Source organism: Pongo pygmaeus, chromosome 2, assembly GCF_028885625.2.
Source record: "Pongo pygmaeus isolate AG05252 chromosome 2, NHGRI_mPonPyg2-v2.0_pri, whole genome shotgun sequence".
NCBI lineage: Eukaryota > Metazoa > Chordata > Mammalia > Primates > Hominidae > Pongo > Pongo pygmaeus.
The window spans coordinates 38,218,524-38,232,569 of NC_085930.1; the positions used below are offsets into that span (position 1 = coordinate 38,218,524).

The 14,046-nt window shown below is 42.5% G+C and overlaps 1 pseudogene; it reads left to right on the forward strand.

The window, feature by feature from the left end:
* Window positions 1–355: 355 nt before the first annotated feature.
* On the forward strand, window positions 356–13,759 carry LOC129032423 (uncharacterized; annotated as a pseudogene).
* Window positions 13,760–14,046: the final 287 nt, after the last annotated feature.

Here is a 14,046-nt window from a genome sequence, read left to right on the forward strand (position 1 = left end):
TGATAAAGGAAAAAGGAAATAAAATGAAGATATTTTCTTAGTACAAGTGTATACATGCACAGACATGTTTTTAACAAAAGAAGGAGGAAATAGTCATGACAATTACAGTCCTCATTTCTGCAGCTGGTCATGTGGTCGTAGCTGGTATTGATGACTACTTTCTTCTACCACCCATTCTGTATTCCCTTTGCCTTCAGCAAGCACCTCAGCAGGTTATAGTTTTTTTTTCCTGGTGGAGTGACACAAACCTTCATTCCTGAAGGGTCTGGGCCATCTGTAGTCCTGCCTGGATTGGGCTGTTGTAGTTTCCCATTGATCTTAATCAAAGGGCATGATAATACTAAGAGATGCCCTAATGTGTTTCCTGGTGGCAGCGTTCCTCCCTCTGGAACTGAGACCTCTAGGCCAGCAGAACGTAATGTTGTGGGAACAAGAAGCAAAAATTTTGCAAGTGGGTCACTGTAGGTGATGGTGAGTGGGGTCACTCCCACTTCCACCCCTTGATTCCTGGACCCGTGAATCCTGGCTATGGGAGAAACAGTACCATATGTTGGATGCTGATTCAGAGCATACACAGCCTTCTGGAGAACTTTGCCCCATCCCTGCAAAGTACTTGTCACCTAGTTGGCATCATAACTGTGACTTCAAAGGGCCATTCCATGGTTCTATGAATCCAGCTGCTTCTGGATAATGAGGAACATGGTAAGACCAGTGAATTCCATGAGCATGAGCCCACTTCTGCACTTCTTTAGCTTTAAAGTGAGTGCCTTGGTCAGAGGCAAGGCTGTATGGAATACCATGATGGTGGATAAGGCATTCCGTGAGCCCACAGATGGTAGTCTTGGCAGAAGCACTGCATGCAGGATAGGCAAACCCATATCCAGAGTAAGTGTCTAGTCCAGTGAGGACAAACCTCTGCCTTTTCCATGATGGAAGAGGTCCAATATAACCGACCTGCCACCAGGTAGCTGGCTGATCACCCCGAGGAATGGTGCCATATCGAGGGCTCAGTGTTGGTCTCTGCTGCTGGTGAATTGAGCCCTCAGCAGTGGCTGTAGCCAGGCCAGCTTTGGTGAGCGGAAGTCACCATGTTGCTGAGCCCATGTGTAACCTCCATCCCTGCCACCATGGCCACTTTTTTCATGGGCCCATTGGGTGATGACAGGGGTGGCTGGGGATAGAGGCTGAGTGGTATCCACAGAACAGGTCATCCTATGCACTTGATTATTAAAATCCTCCTCTGCTGAGGTCACCCATTGGTGAGCACTCACATGGGATACAAATATCCTCACAGTTTTTGAGCACTCAGAGAGGTCCATCCACACACCTCTTCCCCAAATTTCTTTGTCACCAATTTTCCAATCGTGCTTCTTCCAAATCCCTGACCATCCAGCCAAACCATTGGCTATAGCCCGTGAATCAGTACATAATCGCACATATGGCCACTTCTCCTTCCATGCAAAGTGCACAACCAGGTGCACTTCTCGAAGTTCTGCCCACTGGGAAGATTTCCCTTCACCACTGTCCTTCAGGGATGTCCTAGAAAGGGGCTATAGGGCTGCAGCTGTCCACTTTTGGGTGGTGCCTGCATATCATGCAGAATCATCTGTGAATCAGGCCCTAGTCTTCTCTCCCTCTGTCAATTGATCCCCATGAGCCTCATGTACTCCCCATGAGGCCATCGGTGCAGGTTGGGGGAGAGAAGGCAGGGTGGCAGAAGTGGAGACCGTGGGCATTTGAGCCACTTCCTCATGTAACTCACTTGTGCCTTCAGGGCCTGCTCGAGCCCAGTCACATATATACCACTTCCATTTGATGATGGAATGCTGCTGTGCACAACCCATTTTATGGCTAGATGGGTCAGAAAGCACCCAGTTCATGACAGGCAGTTCAGGTCACATGATGGCTTCATGACCCATAGTCAAATGTTTGGTTTCTACCAAAGCCCAGTAACAGGCCAAGAGCTGTCTTTCAAAAGGAGAGTAGTTATCTGCGGAAGATGGCAGGGCCTTGCTCCAAAATACTAGAGGCCTCCACTGTGATTCACCTATGGGGGCCTGCCAGAGGCTGCAAACAGCATCCCTATCTGCCACTGACACATCAAGAAACATTAGATCTGCTGGGTCATATGACCCAAGCGGCAGAGCAGCTGTCACAGCAGCCTGGATCTATTGCAGAGCCTTCTCCTGTTGTGGAACCCACTCAAAACTGGCAGCCTTTTGCGTCACTTGATAAATGGGCCAGAGTAACACACCCAAATGAGGAATGTGTTGCCTCCAAAATCCAAATAGGCCCACTAGACATTGTGCCTCTTTCTTAGTTACAGGAGGGGCCAAATACAGCAACTTATCCTTCTCCTTAGAAGGAATATCTCAATGGGCCCCACACCACTGGACCTCTAGAAATTTTACTGAAGTAGAAGTTCCCCGAATTCTAGTCGGATTTATTTCCCATCCTCTGGCATGGAAATATCTCAGCAATAAGTCCAGTGTGTTTGCTGCTTCTTGCTCACTGGATCCAATCAGCATAATGTCATCAATGTAATGGACCAGTGTGATATCTTGTGGAAGTGAAAAGCGATCAAGGTCTCCTTGAATAAGATTATGACACAAAGCCAGAGATTTGATATAACCCGAGGCAGGACAGTAAAGGTGTATTGCTGGCCTTGCCAGCTGAAGGAAAATTGCTTCTGGTGTGCCTTATGGACAGGAATGGAGAAAAAGGCATGTTCCAAGGCAGTGGCTGCACACCAGATACAGGAGAATGTGTTAATTTGCTCAAGCAATGAAACCACATCTGGTACAGCAGCTGCAATTGAAGTCACCACTTGGTTAAGCTTACGATAATCCACTGTTATTCTCCAAGATCCACCTGTCTTCTGCATAGCCCAAATGGGAGAGTTGAACAGGGATGTGGTGGGAATCACCTCCCCTGTGTCTTTAAAGTCCTTGATGGTGGCACTAATCTCTGCAATCCCTCCAGGGATGCAATATTGTTTTTGATTTACTATGTTTCTAGGCAGAGGCAGCTCTAATGGCTTCCATTTGGCCTTTCCCACCATATTAGCTCTCACCCTACAAGTCAGGGAGCCAATGTGGGGGTTCTGCCAGCTGCTAAATATGTCTGCGCCAATTATGCATTCTGGCATTGAGGAAACGACCACAGGATGCGTCCAGGGACCAACTGGACCTACGGAAGTCGGACCTGAGTGAAAACTCCATTAATTACCTGACCTCCATAAGCCCCTCCTTTAACTGGAGGACCACAATGACATTTTGGGTCCTCTGAAATCAACGTCAGCTCAGAGGCAGTGTCCAGTGGTCCCCAAGATATCTGATCATTTCCCTTTCCTCAGTGCAGTTACACTAGTAAAAGGCCAGAGATCTCCTTGGGGAAGGATGGGAGAAACAGTAACAGCATCAATTGTCGGTAGTGTAGTGGGTCCTTCCTCAAGGGGACCTGGCCTCCCCTTCATTCAAGGGGTTCTGGGTTTGTAAACTGGGTCAAGTCTGGAAATTGACTGAGGGGTTGTTATTCTGTTTTTTTTGTTGTTGTTGTTTGTTTTTTGTTTTTTATTTTTGAGATGGAGTCTCGCTCTGTCGCCCAGGCTAGAGTGCAGTGGCATGATCTCGGCTCACTGCAAGCTCTGCCTCCCGGGTTCACACCATTCTCCTGCCCCAGCCTCCCAAGTAGCTGGGACTACAGGTGCTTGCCACTACGCCAGGCTCATTTTTGTGTATTTTTAGTAGAGACGGGGTTTCACCATGTTAGCCAGGATGGTCTCAATCTCCGGACCTCATGATCCGCCCGCCTTGGCCTCCCAAAGTGCTGGGATTACAGGGGTGAGCCACCATGCCCGGCCATTCTGTTTTTATTTATTTATTCTGTTTCAAATTATTATTCTATCCATTTGCCCTATAAGTTTTCTGCTTATATAAATTAAGTAGGAATGCAGTAGGCTTCCTAGGAACACCTTGATTAATTAGCCAATGCCAAAGCTCTACATGAGTCAGACTACTCTGATTGCTGCTTTGCCTGTGTTGTCCATACAGTAGCTATGCTCACCTTGCCTTTGATGGTTGAGTGCTGCCACTTGGCCCCTGCCACCTCAGGATCCAACTATTCCCATTGTATTTAAATTTTTTAGTTGAGCGACTATGGTTCCCACTGTTAGATCTGACATTCAGGGAACAGCAATTACAGGGCTCTTCAAAGATGCAGGTGCTGCCCTCACAAATCTATTTTGCAAGGCATTGGTCAAGGGTATAGCTTCTGGACCCTCCCAGCTGGGATGAGTAGGTCTAAACTGACTAATCCAGTTCACCATCCCAATATCCCTAAGGCTTTGGATCCCTTCCTATACATTAAATCAAGGGAAATCAGGCATTTCCAGCTTGCTCATAGTGGGCCATTTTTTAATCCATATTTCAGCTAACCAAACAAATAAACTGTTAGAACCTTTTTTAACTCCCTGAGCTGCAACATTAAATGCAGAGTCCCTACTTAGTGGTCCCAAATCAATAAATTCAGCCTGATTCAACTCTATGTTCCTTCCACCATTATCCCACACCCTTAATATCCATTCCCATGCCGGTTCTCCATATTTCGGTTTATATAAATTAGAAAACTCGAGCAGTTCTTTTTGAGTGTAGCACACCTCCTCATGGATCACACTCTCAACCTCACCTCTAGGGCCCACTGGGACTTCAATCTAATTATAGGTTTAGAAGCAAACAGGGGTGTTGGGGGTAGCTCCTGAGGACAGTCAACATTATTTTGCCTGGCAGCTGCCTCAGGGGAGGCCATCACTGTTGCCTCAGGCAGCACAGGGTTTATCTCCTCAGACAAATGTGGAAAGGCTGATGGCAGCATGAGTCGGGTTGTAGAGGGGATGTTGCCACTACTGGGGATGGGGAAGCTGTTACTCCTGGCAAAAAAGTTTCACCAGAATTTACAAACTCAGTGTCCCCAGCTTCATCAGTGTCCTCCCATACATCCCCATTCCACGTTGCAGGGTCCCATTCTTTTCCAACTGATGCCCTCACTTTAACAGTAGACACCTGGCGAGGCTGTGCATGTACCTTTGTCGTTGCAAGTCAGCCACTTGCGTGATAAAAGCTTGTGTCTGTTTTTCCACAATTTCAGCTATTTCTCTACAGGAGATAAGACTGTCATTCAGGACAATCTTAGCAGATTTGAGGTTTAGTATCTGCTTCTGAAGCCAAGAGTTAGAAACCCTGAGCTCACCATTTTCTTCCATCACTTTTTCCACTGAACTTAGAAGCAAGCAACCAGCTTAATTATGTTCCTTGGTTTTCTACATATGGACAAAGGTATTACGGATAGAGTCACTAAACTCCTTGCCTCTCAAGAGTGGTGAGTCAGGAGTGTCAAATGCATTTATTTGGCATAACTCTCTAAACAGCTAACACCCAGAACCTCAGTGTTCTCCGTACTATTAGAAGGTGAGCCTTCAGCATTTTTTAGTCTAATCACATTAAACAGCCAACTCCAGAAACCTCAAAATCAACAAAAGAACTCCATCCTTAATATTGTGTTCCTCTAGAACCACTCCTGGTACCAAAATCTGTTTTAGTTAGGGTTCTCTAGAGGGACAGGACTAATACACACACACACACACATATATATATATATACTCTGTAAAGAAGGTTAATATCTGTAAATATATGTCAATATTAAATAGCAATTAATATTTAAATACTGTATACAAATTTTTGTTTGTTTGTTTTTTGTTTTTTGAGACAGGGTCTCACTCTGTTGCACAGGCTGGAGTGCAGTGGCATGATCTCAGCTCACTGCAACCTCTGCCTCCCAGGTTCAAGTGATTCTCCTGCCTCAGCCCCCTAAGTAGCTGGGATTACAGACATGTGCCATCACACCCGGATAATTTTTCTATTTTTAGTAGAGACAGGGTTTCTCATGTTGGACAGGCTGGTCTCAAATTCCTGACCTCAGGTAATCCACCCGCCTGGGCCACCCAAAGTGCTGGGATTGCAAGCGTGAGCCACTGCGCCTGACCACCATATACAAATTTGAGCTAGACACTGTCAGAAAAACAGTTGACAGCTTGCTGAAAACATCCTTGTAATTTGGGATGGTTAATTTTGTGTGTCAATTTGTCTAGGCTATGGTGCCCTGCTGTTTGGTCATATATATATGTATATATATACATATGTATATATATGTATGTATGTGTGTGTATATATATGTGTGTGTGTGTATATACGTGTGTGTATATATATACACACTCACATACAGGGGAGTTTATAAAGTATTAACTCACACTATCACAAGGTCCCACAATAGGCCATCTGCAAGCTGAGGAGCAAAGAAAGATAGTCCAAGTCCCAAAACTGAAGAACTTGGAGTTCCATGTCCAAGGACAGGAAGGGTGCAGCGTGGGAGAAAGATGTAGGCTGGGAGGCTAGGCCAGTCTAGTCATTTCACATTTTTCTGCCTGCTTTATATTCTAGCCATGCTGGCAGTTGATGAGATGGTACCCACCCAGATTAAGGGTGGGTCTGCCTTTCCCAGCCCACTGACTCAAATGTTAAAAATGTTAATCTCCTTTGGCAACACCCACACAGACACACCCAGGATCAGTACTTTGCATCCTTCAATCCATTCAAGTTGACACTCAGTATTAACCATCACACTGCGGAAAATGAGTAAATCTCAAGGAGATAATTTTTGAGTTCAGACTAAAATATAATCATCCGCTTAAACTAATTAAAGAGGAAGGGGGAGGCTGTTTATTGGGAGGTGACCAGGAAAAGTAAAGTAAGCAAGGATAAGTTTGTTATGCAGATTTAATTCTGTGCCTTCTTTATTGATAAGAAACTCTAGTGAATTTTAAATCATCCTCTTACTGATACAGACAAGGAGACATCCTTCCAAATGGAGATTTCTCTTATAAATCTAAATTTCCCTTACAAAAGGGTAACCTCACTTTTCAGAGTATTTCTGTCTTTGGTGTCTTTATATAATCTGCTCAAAATAATCCTTATGCCTAAAAGGCATATTTTGGAGTGACATATTCTGGTCTCCTATACCAGCAATGTATGAGAGTCCTGTTTTCCCGCAACCAATGAGTATGATTGGGCAGTTCTTTCTTTTTTTTTTTTTTTTTTTTGCCATACTGATGTGTAAGAAACACATCTTAATTTAGTTTTAATGTAATTTCTCTTATCTTAAGCAAAATTAAATATATTTTGCATTTCTTTTTATGTTAATCAATTTAATAACTTTGGCTCATTTCTTCTTGAGTTATTGGCTTTTTTCTTCTTAATTTTATATACTCTTTATATTTTATGTATTTTGCATTGGGGTTCTCCAGAGAAACAGAAACAGAACCAATAGGACATATATATACACATATATATACACATATGTATATATACACATATATATACACATATGTATATATACACATATATATACACATATGTATATATATGTATACATAAATATGGATATATGTGTCCTATTTGTTTTCCCATATATTATATATGAGTATGTCTGATACAGAACAGCTGGGTTCCCAGCTTAATCTCACCCTTACGCCTGGAATCACAGCCCTAAGTGAACACAGCTGACCCCATTTTTCTACCCAAATGTTACCTTTTTGGCCTGCCACACCCCTAACCTGTGCCCATAAAATATTCCAGCTGGTAGAGCAACACAAGCTGCTGAACAGCAGGAATACAAGTCGCTGAATGTTGGGAATACAAGAGGCTGAGCGTCGGAGACTAGGGATAGAGCTAATTTCAGACGGTGCGACTTCAGGGAAAATCACCTTTTCCCCCGGCACCATCCCCTTTCTTACTCCCATCCCGCGGAGAACTATCACCCAGTAAAATCCTCCGCATACCTTCCCTTCAATCCGTTCCTGTGACCGGATTTTTCCTGGACGCCAGACAAGAATCTGGGTGTTGAGAGAGCAGGGGCCTGGACATTGCTGCGGGGCCTGCACAGAGGAGCTCTTGCCAGAGAGGAGCAACCAGCTGGTTCCAGCGCTCATTGGCTCTGGTTCCCGCACTCACCTGCTGGCACGCTCCCTCTCACGTGGAGTGGCCAGCGGCAAGCTGAGTAAAATGAGCCACTCCAGTTGCTTGCCCATGAAGGGGATCAAGGTCAAGGGAATAACCCTGTATCATGTTCACCAGAAAAGCATGTGTGTGTTGTGTGTGTGTGTGTGTAGAAGGCATTATATATAATGCCGTGTGTGTGTGTGTGTGTGTGTGTGTGTGTGTACATATCTCATGTGTACATGAAAGATACTCAGGGAAAATGAGTATACATTTACAATTATGACAATTATGGTAGCTTGTAAGTTATAGGTCTAAGATTTGTAGAGCAGGCTGGCATCCTGGAGATTCAGGAAGGAATTCATGTTACAGTCTCAAGTCTAAAATTCACAGGTTGGAAACTCAGTCAGTGTTTCTATGCTGCAGTCTTGAGGCAGAATTGCTTCTTGTTCAGGAAACCTCAATCTTTACTCTTAGGACTTTCAAACAGTTAGATGGGCCCCAGTCACTTTATGGAAGCTAATCTGCTGCTTTACTCAGTCTATTGATTTTTAAAAAGTTAATCACGTCTAAAAATTTCCTTCAAGGAAATGTAGAGACTGGTACATGACCAAACAACAGGGCACCATAGCCTAGACAAATTGACATACAAAATTAACCATCCCAAATTACAAGGATGTTTTCAGCAAGCTGTCAACTGTTTTTCTGACAGTGTCTAGCTCAAATTTGTATATGGTGGTCAGATGCAATGGCTCACACTTGTAATCCCAGCACTTTGGGTGGCCCAGGTGGGTGGATTACCTGAGGTCAGGAATTCGAGACCAGCCTGGCCAACATGAGAAACCCGGTCTCTACTAAAAATACAAAAATTATCCGGGCATGGTGGCACGTGTCTGTAATCCCAACTACTCAGGGGGCTGAGGCAGGAGAATCACTTGAACCTGGGAGGCAGAGGTTGCAGTGAGCTGATATCACGCCACTGCACTCCAGCCTGGGCGACAGAGCAAGACCCTGTCTCAAAACAAATAATAATAAATAATAAAGAAATTTGTGTACAGTATTTAAATATTTATTACTATTTAATATTGACATCTATTTACAGACATTAACCTTCTTTACAGAGCCTAGGATGCCCACTAAGAGCTATTAAAGCTTTATTAGAGTTTTATACAATTCAATTACAATATTATTTGTTAAATATTAATAATTTGTTTAATGATTGTATGAAGGTTATGAATAAATAATACTTTGCATGAATTTTATAATCATAGGACTGAGGTAAATGAATACTTTTTACATAATCACAGAAACATTGCATTTCTTTAACAAATATCTGCCACAATGGAACAGGGAACACTCTTTTAATTCTCAGATCAATAAATACATGGTCCTTCTAAGTCAAAACATTTGAAAATCAAAGAAAGAATTTCCACAAAATAATTTTTCACCTCAGGACCAGACCCAGGCACCTTTTTCTTTCTGAGACTCTTTTTTTTTCTTATTTAATTAGAGCTTGCATCTGATCACCACTATCATCTTAAATACCTTGCCTCCTGGTCAGTGATTGGTTCTGATCAAGACATGACAAGTGGTGTCTTATCCTGGAATTTTAACCTGGGAAATGAGAAAATCAGTTTCAGTCTCTCACTCCTATGAGTGATGTGATCATCTGAATTTATGTTTCCCAGCATTTATTAGCAGGTCAGCTGTGAATAATGCCTACTGAAGGAGGAAAGCAAGCCACTAAGCTGAAGTGGCAACCTGGCTATATTCCAGGCCCTGGTTCCACCTGTTCTCAATACCCAGGCTTCCCATTGTACTTTTCTTAAGCTCCTTTTTGTTTTATTTTGTTTTGTTTGAGACAGAGTCTCGCTCTGTCACCCAGGCTGGAGGGCAGTGACACAATCTCGGCTCACCGCAACCTCCATCTCCTGGGTTCCAGTGATTCTCATGCCTCAGCCTCCTGAGTAGTGGAGTTTACAGGCACCCGGCACTACATCCAGTTAATTTTTCTATTTTTAGTAGAAACAGGGTTTCCCCATGTTGGCCAGGCTGGTCTCGAACTCCTGACCTCAAGTGATCCACCCGCCTCAGCTTCCCAATGTGCTGGGATTACAGGCATGAACCATTGTGCCTGGCCTAAGCTCTCTTTTGGATAAGTTACTAAGATTTCAGTTTCTGTCACTTGCAATACAGAGAGTCAACATACACTTGTGCACAGTTTTACACGTCATTTTAGAGAACTCATGGACTTCCTGAAGAAGCTCATGTTTGAATTCTTATCCATAGATCTCAAATATGAACGTCTGTTCGAAGCTATCCTGTGAACATTAGTTTCCATATGTTCTTTATCCAGGAAAAAAAATTATTATAAACTTTAACTTGGTAGTTTTCATGCACTTGATCACTTTCAATCCTTATAACCACAATTAAGTCAAGTATATGTCATCCTTGTTTTATATTTAAAGACACAGGGCTGTGAAAGGTAAATAATATTTTATTAGCCAGCACATCTAAATTAAACCTGATATTTTTGTATAAAATCTGAATTTCTTCCTCCTACGCTAAGTAATCACCCAGCTGGATTCTTCTTGCCTGCTGCACAGATAAAGTCAATTCACTAAGACAGTGGTGTTGGAGCAGAGAAAGAGTTTAATAACTGCAGGACCAGACAAGCAGTAGGACAGGATACATTTCTCAAATCCACCTCCCTGAAAACTCAGAGACTGGGGTTTTTAAGGATAATTTGGTGGGCAGAAGGCTAGGGAATAGGTGCTGTTAATTGGTTGGGGATGAAATTACAGGACTGTTCATTTTATTTTGGCGTGCTGAGTCTATTTCTAGATAAGGGTTACAGGACTGGTTGAGCCGGTTCCTTGGTATGAGTTACTGATCTGAGTAGAGTCAGTTGGTTGCCAGAATGCAAAAGTCTGAAAAATATCTCAAAGACCAATCTTAGGTTGTGACAATAGTGATGTTATCTATGTGAACAATAGGGGAAGTTACAAATCATATAACCTCTGGTGTAGCAAATAATTATAGAAAGGCAAGCTAGGGAACCATGGCTGGTTATCATTGAACTATGCATACATCTTAGCAGAATTCAGGCCCCTCCCATAACCCTAACCTCATGGCCTTTTATAAGTCTTACAAAGTTGGTTTTGGTCCCCAAGCAAGGAGGGGGTTAGTTTTGGGAAGGGATTGTTATCCTCTTTGTTTTAAAGTTAACAAATGCAGTTAGCTTGTGAGGTTAGAAGCAAGAATCTAAATCAGTTTAGATTTGCCTCACTGTTATAATTTTTGCAAAGACAGTTTCAACTAAAGTTACTTCTAAGCATTACTAAATCTGTTGGTTGTCTTTAATTATTATTTTAAGTTACAACTTTGAAATTTTCTTTTGAAAGAATAAATATAATTCAACTGTAAAAGGAAAATATTCGGTATTGGCAAATACAAATGTAATAATAGAAACGTATATAAAATATAATTTTAAAAGAAGTTTCAGCTTGCTTATTTGCATATCATCTCGCTCCAATTTTTAAATAAATATGCTGTGATGAATAGCAATAACCTTCTAAAGTACTCTGGAATCAGAAAATCCTTAGGAGAAAACAGCCATAGTAATAAACGTGTCATTATAAATAATTAGATATGCTTGTCACACATCCATCTTCAAAGACTTCTATAAAGTGATTGACATGTAAGCCACCTGGATTAATCTTCCAGCTTCAATTTAGTTTCTACAAGAATCTAGTTATCCTTTGGAGAGTGAAACTCTCAGAAGAAAACCAGGAGAGCAAAGCCCATGACTGTTTGGAAGGGCTCAGGTTTTCCGAAACATAAGCACGTGGATTGATCTTTGCAAGTTTGCATTTCAGAAATAATTGAGACAGCAGGGCAAATCATGCTCCACATTACCTCCAAGTGGAACAGCCTGCTATTCAGAGTTCTTCTCTGGCCAGGCAGAGGAATGATTCCACAACAGAGGTACCCAAGAACGTGCTCAGCCTCCACAGGCTACATGCTTCCCCTATCTATTCCCAGCCCCACCTCTGGAGAAACAGATTTTCCTTTTGATCAGGCAATATTCACAAATGACAGTGACAAATCAGGAAATTTTAAAGGAAGGGCTGAGTAAATAAAGACAACAGGAGAACTTTAGCTGTGGCTTTATAGTAACCGCTGTCCTAGATTTTGTCCTCTCTGTGGACCGATTGCGCAGCATCTACCTTCTCTTGGCTTACAAAAGGCTTTGTGCTCCTCAGTGGCTGCAAGTTTCCAGGTTGTTCAGCAGCTCTGTGATTTACAAGGCTCCTGGGTGCCCTGGATCTGGTTAACTCCCAATTCCTTTACTCCAGGAATGAATACTTTCTGTGCTAACAGATAGAACAACTTGCCAGCTTAAAATTAGCTCCTCTTGAGTATCAAGCATTGTGGTGTGACAACATCCAGCCAGCCCTGACTCCCCTGCTTCTCTCAGGCTTCTAAGCAGCTGGTTGGCTGAGCAGCCAGGCAGAAGGCCCATCTTCTCCTCCCTTTGTAATCTCTCACCCAGCCTAATCAGGTGCTTTGAGCCCAGTGGGTGCCCAGGAAATGTTCTTGTTTGTCAAGCCGCCTATGTTCTTACACAAGGTGGGAACACAGTGTGGCCCCTTCCTCCCCAGGAAGGCTCCATTTTTCCCATGTCCCACTACTACACACAGAGACACAACTGGAGAAGTGTCCACTGTCACTTGCTCAACATTTGCCTTTCTCTATTTATGACAGAGCTAGTTGAGGATAGAATCTAGCAATTAAAAAAAAAAAGGTAGCAATTTAAAAAAATAGGAAAATGTGCAAAAAGTTCAGAGTAAGAGTTTTTAATAGAAGGTGTATCCAGAAGACAGATGAAGCAAGTCTGTACGTGTAAAAGTTTTCTGAGTATTGCAAAGTATTCAGCATCAAGCATGTGCTAGCCATTTTCTATTATGCATTCAATTAAGCTTCAATAATTCTTTCTACCAGTGTGCTTTACTATCTCCATTTCACAGTTGAGACAACTGAGGCTAAACTGATGTAGGTCCCATGCAGATAGACAATAAGGACCATAATGTACTGTAAAACCCATGCCCATGCTCCCAAGATTATTCTGCCTCTTTGAAGGACTAGTAAAGGACTCACATTAGTGTTCACTTACAATCTCATGAAACACCTGGGTGAGAGATAGAATATGAAGGAACTGTGGGAAGAGATTAGAAGACATGCAATAGCTTAAATCCAGAATGACTGGAAAACATCCTGGAAGAAATTCTGCAAAACAAATTGAAGAATATAATTGGCTTTAAAGATAAACATAAAAATTAGGACATTTTGGGTGTACAGTGATAATGACTGGACTTTACAGGGCTGTGTAAGCATATAAAATTGCTGGAAATGGTGTAGTCGAGGAGTGATTACATTTGTATCCATCTAGGACCATATTCTGAATTGGCTGACAGCATTGGTTCACCCACTTTATTTGGGTTTCCTCATTCCTCCAGAGAAATGGTCAGCTGACTGTGGGCCATAAGGCATCACTATCTGCTAACAGCACATTCCAGGTAACACTTGTGTGGCAGTCAACAGCAACTGCTGCTTGGAAAGAGATAACATGTTTCCATCAATCACTCAGAGGAGGAAACAATGTCTGGGGCTACAGCCCACTTATTCAAGTGTGGCATCCTCTTGTCTAGAGTGGAGACTCTCATAGTGGAGGTTTAGAAGGAAATGACGAAAATATTGACATTTGTTAATCACCTATTACTTCCTAGACACACTGCATTAATTACAGCAATCCTATGAGGTAAGTATTACTGTCCCATTTTACAGATAAAGAAATGGACATTCAGGGAGGTTAAGTAAGTTAGACAAACTCTTGTTGTGGTCAGTAAGTGGCTTTCAAACCCATGCTGGTCTAATTCCAAGATCAGCTCCTTTCAGTATACTATAGCTGACTCATTATGCATAATTGTTAATATCT